Source organism: Camelus ferus, chromosome 10 (genome assembly GCF_009834535.1).
Source record: "Camelus ferus isolate YT-003-E chromosome 10, BCGSAC_Cfer_1.0, whole genome shotgun sequence".
Classification (NCBI taxonomy): Eukaryota; Metazoa; Chordata; class Mammalia; order Artiodactyla; family Camelidae; genus Camelus; species Camelus ferus.
In genome coordinates, this window is record NC_045705.1 from 38838970 (window position 1) to 38851044 (window position 12075).

General features: G+C 41.1%; 1 protein-coding gene across 2 annotated transcripts in view; it reads right to left on the reverse strand.

The window, feature by feature from the left end:
• The window catches only part of RAB30 (RAB30, member RAS oncogene family), an 87776-nt gene that overhangs the window by 43794 nt on the left and 31907 nt on the right, over nt 1-12075 (reverse strand). Inside the window, exon 1 of one of the 2 annotated variants that reach the window (XM_006186682.3) lies at nt 10212-11498. The exons of the other annotated variant lie outside the window; for it this stretch is intronic. The gene's annotated coding sequence lies outside the window, so the exon portion shown is untranslated. Of the gene's footprint in view, nt 1-10211; nt 11499-12075 lie in introns of those variants that run through there. 2 annotated transcript variants of the gene reach the window in all.

Below are 12075 nucleotides of genomic sequence, written 5' to 3' on the forward strand. Positions count from 1 at the left end.
AAGCAGGGAGACTAGTTAGGAGGTTACTGCAGGAAGTCTAGGTGAGAGAGGATGTGGCTTGGACGAGGGTGCTGGTAGTGGAGAGGGAGGGAAGGAGATAAATTTGGGAATGTTTTTGAAGATACAGAAGATAGAACTTGCTGAAGGACTGGATGATGATGGTGAAGAAAGACATCAAAAGTAATACGTGGTCACTATGGAAGATAGTACGGAGTTTCCTTAAGAAACTAAAAACAGACTTACCCCATGATCCAGCAATTCCATTCCTGGGCATATACCTGGAGAAAACTATAATTTGAAAAGACACATGAACCCCAATGTTAATAGCACACTATTTGCAATAGCTGAGACATGGAAATAACCTAAATGTCCATCAACAGATGACTGGATAAAGAAGTTGTGGTATATTTATATAATGGAATACTACTCAGCCATTAAAAGAATGAAATAATGCCATTTGCAGCAACATGGATTGGCCCAGAGATTATCATGTTGAGTGAAGTAAATCGGTCAGAGAAAGACAAATATCATACGCTATCACTTACATGTGGAATCTAAAAAAATGATACAAATTTTATTTACAAACCAAAAATAGACTCACATAGAAAATAATCCCCTATGGTTACCAAAGGGGAAAGGGCAGGGGAGGGATAAATTAAGAATTTGGGATTAACAGATACACATTACTATATATAAACTAGATAAAGAACAAGGACCTACTGTATGGCATCGGAAACTATATTCAGTTTCTTGTAATAACATATTATGGAAAAGAATCTGAAAAAAATATACGTATGTATATGTATAACTTAATCACTTTGTTGTACACTTGAAACTAACATTGTAAATCAACTATATTAAAAATAAAAATTTTTTAAGTAATTTAAAAAATATTTTTACTTGAGCACTTAGCAGGAATAGTAAGCAAGATGGGGAAGATTGAAAGAAGAATAAGTTTGGGGTAGAGATTAAATCAAGAATTCTCTTTCAACCATGATAAATTTGTAATGCCTCTTAGACATTTGGCTATGAGTCTGGAGTTCAAGAGAAAGTCTGAGGATGAAGCTACAAATGTGAAGATCCTTAGCAAATGGATGTTATGGAAAGCCATTGGATTAGGAGAGGACATCTACGGATGGAGAACAGGGAAGAGAAGGGGGCCATTTCAGAACATGGGGCACATCACCATCTAGCAATGAAGAAGAGATGGAGACTTGAGGAAGAGTCAAAGAGGTAGAAGAGACCCAGGAAAGTAGACTGTCAAAGAGGACAGAGCTCAGCCTTGCCAAATGCTGCGGAGAGATTAAATAGGACTAAAACAAAGCCATGGCCTTCAACTTGGCAACATGAAGGTCACTGGCTGACACAGGCAAGAACAGTCCCACGGAATCGTGAGGAGAGATTAGAGTGAGGGGAAGCAGTCCATGCCAAGACTATCAACAACTTTCATGTTTCACTGAGAAAGGGAACCAAAAAAATGAGACAATAGCTAGACAGAGTTTTAAACTGAATAATGAACTTATTTTGTAATATTTGAGGGGCACAATTAGAAAACATTTTGGAATCTTTTCTTGGCCGGGGGGGTTGTTTTCAGAAAAGAAACACTAGAGGATGCATATGTACTACTGAAAATTATCCAGGGATGAGGGTAAATTTCATGATGGCAGAGAGGGGCCATAATTACAAGATCAAAGATCTACAAGATTTGGTCTTAACACAGCTAACAATGTGCCCAAGGTAAAAGAACTGGTAGGCAGGGAGCTGGGATATGAATCCAGGTCTGTTTTGACTCATACATGCATCCTCTTTCCACCACACCATTGACTGTGATATAATAAGAGTAGCATTTGCAAAAGACCCCAACTCCAGGCTCTGAAGATAATCAGAATAGGGTTAGAGGACTCTTACGAGAACTTGGGAGAGAAACACATACCCTCTTCCTCTATGTAAGCAAGCTCTGTTCATCATACAGAATTCTATTCCTGCATTTTCACTCAAATGTCATTTATGTTTGCACATCTGACTGTGGTCCTACTAGTGGTAGAACCCTCAGTTGTTGCCCTTATACGTATAGAGTGGGTCTGAGGAGGGGATGGGCACAGTGGGATAAACCACAGTGCAGAGTAAGGAGGAACATCACTGGGAATAAACTCGCTACTGACTGTAATAAGGTAGTAAAAATACTTTTTCAGTGTCAGTTGTGTATATATATTCAGCAAAAGTGAAGATGGAAATTAAGATATGTGATCATTTTGTTTCTTTCCTCTTTACATAGCTATCTCAGGAAGCAAGTGACAATGGCTGTGCTAGGAAGGGGCCTCTTGTCATCTGTTTCCCTTGCCCACTCCTGCTCCACCACATGGTGGCACAGCCCCACCCCCTTTGGCTCCATCTTTCTCTCACCTGGCTTCTCGTCTGTTCTAGTTACTTCTTCCTTCTGGCAACCTAGATGCCATCTCCCCCATGAAGTCCTCCCAGATCTCTCCTTCTCTGAACCCTTATAGCACCTAAGTACCTGTACCACAGAAATTTAGCTCCTGATCGCATTAAGTCTTAAAACTATGCTCTAACTCAAGAATCAGAGTGAGAGTAAGAGTCCTTTTCAGTAAGAAATCCAATACAATTGGTGGCCTTGGTTACTTTGAGAGGTAGCTCAGTAGTGGGGAGATCCACATGGATCTGAGTTGAAACTGTGGTTCTGTTCTACCTCTGACAAGCTGTGACCCTGGGCAAGTCACTTTCTGAGCCTCAGTTTCCCCATTTAGAAAATGAGAATAATACTGGCTACCACCCACCACCTGGAAATGTATCCAAAATATGCTGGACAGCTTGCTTTTCTGCTGAAAACCCTACTATGGCTTCCCATGGTTTTCAAAATCAAGTCCAAAAGGAATCACTCTCCTTCTGGAAGCTTTCCTGGATTTGTCAGCTTCCACCCCCTCCCCACATACACAGGTTAGGAGATTCATAATGCACAGGAGCAAGGCTTTGAGAAGCCTCGAAGTAAGGAACCTGATTTAACTTTGTTTAATCTAGCATCCCAAATTTGTTTGACCACTGGTTCTCTATTTCTTTCCACTGGAGGGTATTTATAGCATCTTGAGGATCTACTTTAAGAAATAACAAGTGTAACTCTTCCAAGGTTATATATTTGCATTTTAACAGGACCTCTCAGAGATACTATCTTAACGCCAGATTTTTTTTTAACAACATAATATCAACTGTTTAAAAAATTCTCCTAGCATCATGTCCCAAAGGAAAAGGCAGTGGAGAAGGAAGTAGCTGTCAAGACAGAACAGCTTCACTCCTTCTTTTGCATGATGCAGCGTGTAGACCACAAGCCTTTCTATCAAGGGAGGGAAACTACGCATCTCCGAGTGAAGCCATTCCTTCTTCATTAGGATGTTTACACCCTCACAGCCGCCCTCTAGCCCTCTCCAAGCTGCTGACAGGGTTAAAAACATCAGATTTGAAAGCAAAGGGAATAATGTTGTATAACAAGCCAACAAGGCATGTTTTACTTCTTAGTATTTACCAGTCATGCCCGCAAGAGGCAAGAAGGAAAGGGCGCATCATCTGTCCACTTGCCGTCCCCACCCAGGAAGCCCAGCACTTAATTACCCAGTCTGGGGGTTACCAGATGTTTACTAGGAGTGAGGCACTGGGCTCACAGGACAGAGCAAAACCCAGGCATAGTCCTACTCACAAGTCCTGCTTCCCAGGCCAACAGGGAAGACAGACTGGGAAACACACCGCAATGCAGCCCGCGGAGCGCAGGCAGATGACGCTAGAAGAGGCGAGTACAAGATGCCAGCAGGCACAAATGCCTTCACCAACTTTCTCCTTAACTTCGCCTGGGCTGCAGGTCAGAAGACAGGCATGTTCAAACCAGGAGATTCCTCTTACTTCTCAGAAGGTTGGAAGGGAGTTTTCCAGGCAAAGAAATCAATCATGGGTAAATAAATAAAAGAGGGTCCTAGGTTGGAGTAGAACAGGGCTTGACAAAGTAAAACTGAAAAGAAAAAAAAAAATAGTAATAACAAACAGCCGATCTTCCTGAGAAGGCGGCACATTGAACAACTGCCATCAGTTTCACCAACTCCTGCTTTTTTTTCTTAGTAACAAAACTGTTCAGGAGAAGGAAAGAGGAGAGAAGATGATGGTGTCAGATTTGGGAAGCTTGGGAGCAAGTAGTAACAGACTTTGCAGATTCAAGAAATCTGAATCCTAAACCAGATGCAGGGGAAGCTGAGAATTGGCTGATTTAAACCACAGAATCCTTACCGGGCCGGGGACTGGTGGGCCCATGTACTCCTAGAGCAGGGGTATAGATCCTAAAAGAAAGACAGCAGGGAAAGGCTGCTCGAAAAGAAGTTAGAGCCCTAAATCCCTCTCCTCACTGACAGAATTCTGGATGCTTAGTCTCTGGAAAGCATAAAACAGAAATGTTTAGTCTTTGCTTTATGATAACCTGGGGAAGGGAGTGGCGGATACAGGTGAAAGGAAAATAGCCACAAAGCAATCACTGGTGAATGAACTGGGGTGATAGGAGCATGGGGGTTTATTGTTGCACTATCCTCTTGACTTTTGTAAATCTTTGAAATTTTCCATAATAATAAGTATCTCTGGCTCAGGAGTACCCAGCAAGGTTGAAAGGGAACAGAAGAAGACAGGGTCCTGTGTTTACTGAAGGAGAAGGGTAGCAGATTTTCACATGCCCTCTCCTCTTGACTGCCAGGACATTGCCAGGTGGACCCGTGCTCTGTAAGGAGGATGGGGACTCCTCCTAGGGGGCGGGGGGGACACAACCATGGGAAAACCTGAAGATGCTGTCCCAGGCAGACAGCCCGCCCAGATCAAGCTATGGGGGAGGCTCAAACGGAACACTCTCCATCCCACATTCACTTTCCTGGAAGTTTCTTGTTGTTGACAGTTTTATTAAGCTATAACTCACATACTCAATTCATCCTTTTCAAGTGTGCAATTTAATGGTGTTTAATATATTCACAGAGTTGTATAACCATCATCACTGGAGTGGTTCATTAAGCTATAATATTAAGCTTTATTAAGATGTAACTCACATACTCAAGTCACTCTTTTAAAGTGTACAATTTAGTGACTGAAACATTATGCTGTATACCAGAAATTGACACAGCATTGTAAACTGACTATACTTCAACTAAAACAAACAAACAAAAAACAACAAAAATAAATAAAATAAAATAAAATAAAATAAAATAAAAGGTACAATTCAGTAGTGTTTAATATATTCACAAAGTGGTACAAGCATCACCACAATCAATTTTAGGACAGTTTCATCACCCCAAAGAAAACCCTATACCCATTAGCAGTTGCTCCACATTCCCCCCCACTTTCCAGCCCCAGGCAACTACTAATCTATTTTCTGTCCCCATAGATTTGCCTATTCTGGACATTTCATGAAATGTATAAATGAAATCATACACTATGTGGTATTTTGTGAGTGGCTTCATTCACTTACCATAACGTCAAAGTCTCAACAGTTTTTATTATCCACCCCACCACCCTCCAAACTTAATCAGAAGCAACACAGCCAAGGATCACATTCAGACTGACATCCTGGGAGAGCCACTAACAAAGATACAGACCACAGCACACACACAAAAGCAACTTGAAGGAAACAGCTACTCTGCAGTGGGGTGGGGACTACCATTAATATTCTCACAAAAATGAAATAAAACTGTACCCATGAAACAAAAATAGGATCCCATAAAAAGGAAACACTAAAAAAAAAAAAAGAGAGAGAGAGAGAGCTCTTAGAAATTGACAACTTAATAGCAGAATTTTTAAAACTCAATAAAAGGATTGAAAGATAAAGTTGAGGAAATCTTGAGAATAAAAATTAAAAAATAAAGATACAGAAAACAGGAGAGAGAAGTAACGTACATTCCACAGAACCAGTACAGGGGGATGAAAAAGAGAAATTTCCAAAAAAACAAAATAGAAAAAAGAAAGAAAAATTGTAACAATATAGTAATTCAATAAAACTTGGAAGAACTGGGGGGTGCAGGTGGCTAGGTAAAAGGGTCCAGCACACCAAAGACAGCATGAAATTTCTGTGAAATTTCAGAGAACTGCAGACAGAGAAAATTCTATAAGCTGTCAGAAAGGAGAAATCAAACAGAATGTACAAAGAATCAGAAACCAGAATGCTTCCAATTTCTCAACAGCATCAATAAAAAACAAGAAGACATTGGAGCAGTATCTTTAAAATTCTGAAGGAAAATGATTTCCAACTTAGAATGAGATCTAAGAACCCAGTCAAACTGTTGATCAAGTATGAGAATAGAACACAGACATTTTCAGGTATCTGAGATCTCAGAAATTCACACTCCATGAACCTTTTCTTAAGAAGCTCCCGTAGGATGTCTTTCACCAAGCTATATACAAGCAACAGAGGACCTGGTAGAGTCAGGCAACAGAGGACCCCAAGAGGGATACCACATGAAGAAGCCAGCCAGACCAGAGAAGCGTAACTCAAGGGGCAGACGTGCTGAAGACAGTCATCACCAACAACCCCACTGCCATTAAACCCTCTTTGGTGTTGTTGATCCAAATATTTTAAGTATATGATTATAAAGTTTTCAAACACAGTCAAAAGTAGGCCCCTGATACCCATCACCCAGATTCAACAATTATGAACATTTTGGTCTGTTACCAGTCCATCCTCTTTTTTTTTTTTTCATTGTTTAAATATTTTAAAACAAATTCCACATAGTATCATTTCACCTCTGTATACTCCAGAACCTATCTCTATGTTCCCATTTTCTAACATCACAATACTATTATCACACCTAGAAAAATTAACAGTAATTCCTTGATATTGGTCCATAATAAAATTTCCCCAACATCTCAAAAATGCCTTTTTATAATTAGACTGTCATGGATTGAACTGTATCTCCCACCCTTCAAAAAAAGTTTATGTGTTGTACGCTGGTATATCTCAGAATGTGACTGTAACTGGAGATAGGAGTTTTAAAGAGGTAACTAAGTTAAAATAAGGCCTGTACGGTAGGCCCTAATCTACCTGGACTGATGTCCTGATAAAAAGAAAGGAGATTAGAACGTACAGAGAGACACCAGGGCCACATGTGTGCAGAGGGATGACCATGTGAAGAGGCAGCAGAAGGCAGCTGTTGGCCAGCCTCGGAGAGAGGCCTCAGAGGAAACCAACCCTGCCAGCACCTTGATCTTGGGCTTCCAGCCACCAGAACTATGAGAAAATAAATTTCTGTTGTTTAAGCCAGCCAGTCTGTAATAGTCAGTTACGAAAGTTGTAGCAAACTAATATATAGACTATCCAAATCAAAGTAAGGTTCATACATCTACATTTGATTATGATTTTTAAGTCACATTAATTTTTTTTTCATGCTGTTGACTTGCTGCAGAAGCCAAGTCAGTTGTCCAACACTCTGAATTCATATGTTTGTTTCCTTAGAGTGTTATTTTTTATTTTTTTAACTTTCATTTTTTATTGAAGTGTAGTCGATTCACAGTGTTAATTTCAGATGTACAGCAAAGTGAGTCTGTTATACATATACATACATACATATATATTTTTTCTTTTCTATTACGGCTCATTACAAGAAACTGAATATAGTTTCCAGTGCTATACAGTAGGTCCTTGTTGTTTATCTATTTTATATATAGTAGTGTGTATCTGTTAATCCTGAACCTTAGAGTGTACTTCAGTTTGTCATCCTTTCTCCCATCTTTCCAATAAATCAAAGTTAGCTCTGTAAGAGAGTAAGTCCTAAAATTCTCATGAAAGAAAAAACTTTTTTTTCTATTTCTTGATTTTATGTCTCTATGAGACAATGGATGTTCATTAAACTTATTGTGAAAATCACTTCCTGGTGTATGTAAATCAAATTATTATGCTGTACACCTTAAACTTACACAGTGCTGTATGTCAATTATATATCAATAAAACTGGAAGAAAAGAAAGAAATTTGCAAAAGTGTAACAATGTGTTCTGGCCAATTTCTTTTTGTTTTGGAAAACACAGTTTTTATTTATGTTAACATATGATTCATTTATTAACATTATGTTGAAATAAGTTAATAAATTTGGAAGAAAAAAGTTACTTCTAGAGGCTTGATTGATTTAGCAGTGAACTTTAAGGTGAACATATTCCATGGTGGTACTGCATACTCTCAAAAAGAGGTTAAAAAGACTTGACAAGAATGACAGGTAAACTCGGTTGAGACTCCTTTCTGACTGTTGGCCTTGACCATGTGCTAATGAAGTATCTGCTCATCCCCTCCATGCTGGCCATCTGGGTTAGCTGACGGCATTCACTTCATCCCATGGAAGAGTTTTGCTTTGACCTACTCCCTGAGACCTGGAGGTAGGCCACCAAGAAACCAAAAAGAGAAAAGATATAGCAGTCCATTCTCTGTGACCAGTTGCTACCAGATGTCCAGGACCTGGCCCACTCTACAGCCCCATCAGATGCCCAGGTCGTGGTGAGCCTTGTTTTTCCTGGGATTCACTCACAACCTTGCACACTGACTTCCCCATTAGGACCTTTAGTAAACCCCCAGGGCAGCTAAAGCCAGGCTATGAACCTGAGTCCATTTAATTTATTTTTCCATCTACTAGTGGCAATGTTGCTCTTTTTTTTTTTTAACAAAGCTTGCTAGATTTGTGCTTGCTCCTTTGTTTTAAAAAAACTAAACAACGTATACTTTTGTAATACAACAATGAGTGGTTAAATCATAAAGAAAAGTAAGAGGATGATCAACATAAGAATCAGGATCACCACAGCCTCAAGTGAGAAGAAAAGGGGTCAGGATTTTGGGACAGAGGGTCCCAAGCAGCTTCTAAGGGACCCATAATGTTCAATTTGATAAGCTGGATGGTGGATACACAATTTTCACTTTATTGCTCTTTAACTATAAATATATATTTAAAGGATTTTTCAGTAAGTTTGGTAGGTTTCATATTAATTATTTTTTGTGAGCAGTCCACTGCGGCTAGAACACAGGGTTTGAAGAGCAGAGTCAAAGGAGAAAAGACTGGAAGTGGAGTTAATTCTGAAAGCAAATGGGAGCCTCGTTGATGCTCTCTTGGGTGTATCATCAAGGACATTTATATCCAAGATCAATTAAAACGGCTTTCTCACAACCTATCCATTATTGAGAATAATAGATAACTTTTTTTTTCTACTAAGCTGCATGAAGATGAATCATCCAACATTGTAAGCCTCTCACTGGGAAACATAATAATATGGTTTTGATGTATTTTTCCAGTGAAAGGAGATTCAGCTTGCCCTAGGGAACACATTTGCCTCAAATTCTTAAAAGACACAAAGCTGAGAAGGATGCAGAACAAATGTTTTAGATGACAGAACTGGGCTGTATCTTGGTGAGCTGGAGGGACAGGTCAAATCGAGCCCAATTTATATGAACATCAACCATCTACGGAGAACATAGGATAGGCCAAGAGTTTAACATAGTTTATCTCATTTAATCTTCACAACCCTACTGGGAAGCTGAGACCCAGGGAAGTAACTTGCCCAAGGTCACAAAGCAAGTCAATAGCAAAGTCATGATTCTGAACCCAGGTTTTCAGATTTCAGTTTCAATCTCAAGTGAGATTTCTTCAGCTATCTGAAATTAACATTTGAATAAGTTCCTCCTGTGTAGCACAGGGAACTATATTCAATATTTTGTAGTAACCTATCCTGAAAAAGAATATGAAAATGAATATATGGATGTATATGTATGATTGAAACATTATGCTGTACACCAGAAATTGACACATTGTAAACTGACTATATACTTCAATAGAAATAAAAACAACAGCAAAAACAAAAAAATGAATCTTTACTCTAATGCAGTCTATCCCTCTCAAAGAACTGCCATTTAACCCCAACCCCTTGGGCCTATGAGGGTATCAGCATCTCAGAAAAATGATTCAACCAGACTGATTTCATTCGTTAAACATCTGGAGACCCTCTAACAGCTGCCCAGAAACCTTGATCTGCCCCCAGGAGCAAGTCTGTCATCAGGAGTGAGGATTCTCCCTGCTACCCATTCCCAGCTCAGTTATGTCTGCCTCCCCACTGGTCCTTAAGGATTTGCAAAGCTCAAGTTCTGCACTTGTAGATGGGTGTTCCTTATCACAAAGGCTGCTGAGCAAAACCCCTTAGCCAGCCTGTCCCTCACCTGCAGTTTTCTCTCGTCCTCAGGGCCACTGTGATTTGATGGGTGTGTGCGGCTGAGAGCCAGCACAACGGGCTCCAGTGCGTAGTCACAGCCAATGGAGCAATCCCGAAAGACAGCAAGAGAATTTTAATGAAAACCAGAAAACGCCTGGCTGCTCAGTCCAACTGCAGCCCAGGCTCCCGCCAGCCCCTCCCCCAGCAGCTAAGAATCCCGGGGCCAGCTTCGCCCCAAAGAGAAGGGAGGAAGATCCACTTTGTATTCAGCCACTTGCCAGGGTCATTTAGGTGAGAGGGAAGGCACATGCTAATTACAACAGGACCCAGGGACCCTGAGAAGCACAGGGTGTGGCAACAGCAGATCTGAGCCAACAGATTATGAAACAGTCATTTAAAAAAAAAAAAAAAAAGCCTCTTTCCTTCTGCCAAAGCTGTCTGAACACAGCTGCATACAAGGCTAGTGAGGAATCTTAACATGCTTAAAGGGACCGTCTTTCAGATACTCGGGAACCAAAGAGGAGGAAACAAATATTTTGATCACTTACTATGTGTCAGACGCTCTGATCTCATTCCACTTTGACTATGAGGTGGGATTTATAAACTGCATCTAACAGATAAAAACACTGACTCACAGAGGTTAGATAGCACACAGCTGGCAAGTGGGGAAGCAAGACTCAAAGTTCAATATGGGTGAGGCTGATCAGAAATAAACTCAAAATCCTGACCTGTGTGGCCTAATAAGAAGAATGATCATTCACTGAACATCAGCTGTGTGCCTGGAAGTAAGCTAAGATTCTGTACACACTATATCAGCTAATCCTCACAACAACCAGACAAGATAGGGGTCATTTATCATCCCTATTTTCAATGAGGAAACTAAGGCCAGATGCTAAGTAACTTGGCCAATGTCATGACACTGCCAGGATTGGAACCCAGGTCTACCTAATTCTAGAGCACCCCCATGTGAAAACACTCACCCTGACAGCCTACAGAGGGGAACCACAGAAGCCATTATGCTCAAGCAAGTTGCACAGAGACCTCTGCCCCCTTCCCAGCAGGTAATCCACGTTCCAGGGTTACCTGTCAGTTCCTTCCAGCACTCCTCAATGAGGGCACGGAATTACGGCTTTGAGAAGGCTGACAGTGCTGTTTCCACCTCCCACAGAGCATGGGCTCTGCTGACACTGTGTGCGTGTGAAGGGGAAGGCCACCACCACGATGGTGCAGCCATCGGCTCCTCTCCACAGGCTCTGCTCCGTAGACCCACACACCTCACAGCGAGCCCCCGCCCCCCACATCCCCATCAACAGCTCACAGGCCTATTTTGTATTCCTAACAGGAGACCATGTGCCTTCTCTTAGAGCAACTGTGATTTCCCAAGGGAGACTACCGTCTAGACAGAGCATCCTAATCCATCTTGACGAGAGATGGGCCACACAGTGTCAGGTTTGCTCATTTCATTTTTTGGGGTCTGTGTTCAGCAGCCCAGTGAAGGCCCTGGGCTTAGCACCTCTGGGTTATCAGACTGAGCATCACTCAGTACAACAGCTGATATCCAGGGTTGGAACTGTTTTCCCAGCCAGGTAAGTGTTACCTGGGGTTGGGGGGGTCGCAGGCACCTTACACCCAGCGTGTGGGTCACGCACACACAGGCACACCATACAGTCCCATTAATCAGGCTGAAACTTGACAGAGCTCTTCTCCACATGTTCACAATTAAGCACCAGGATTGGAGGAGGACTGAACACCTAATACGTGCCAGGTACTGTGGCAAGCACCTTCATAGATGCTATCTCTTTTTTCTTTCCTCCTTGGAGGTTTTGTTTTATTAATTTTTTTTTTACTGAAGTATAGTTGGTTTAAAATGT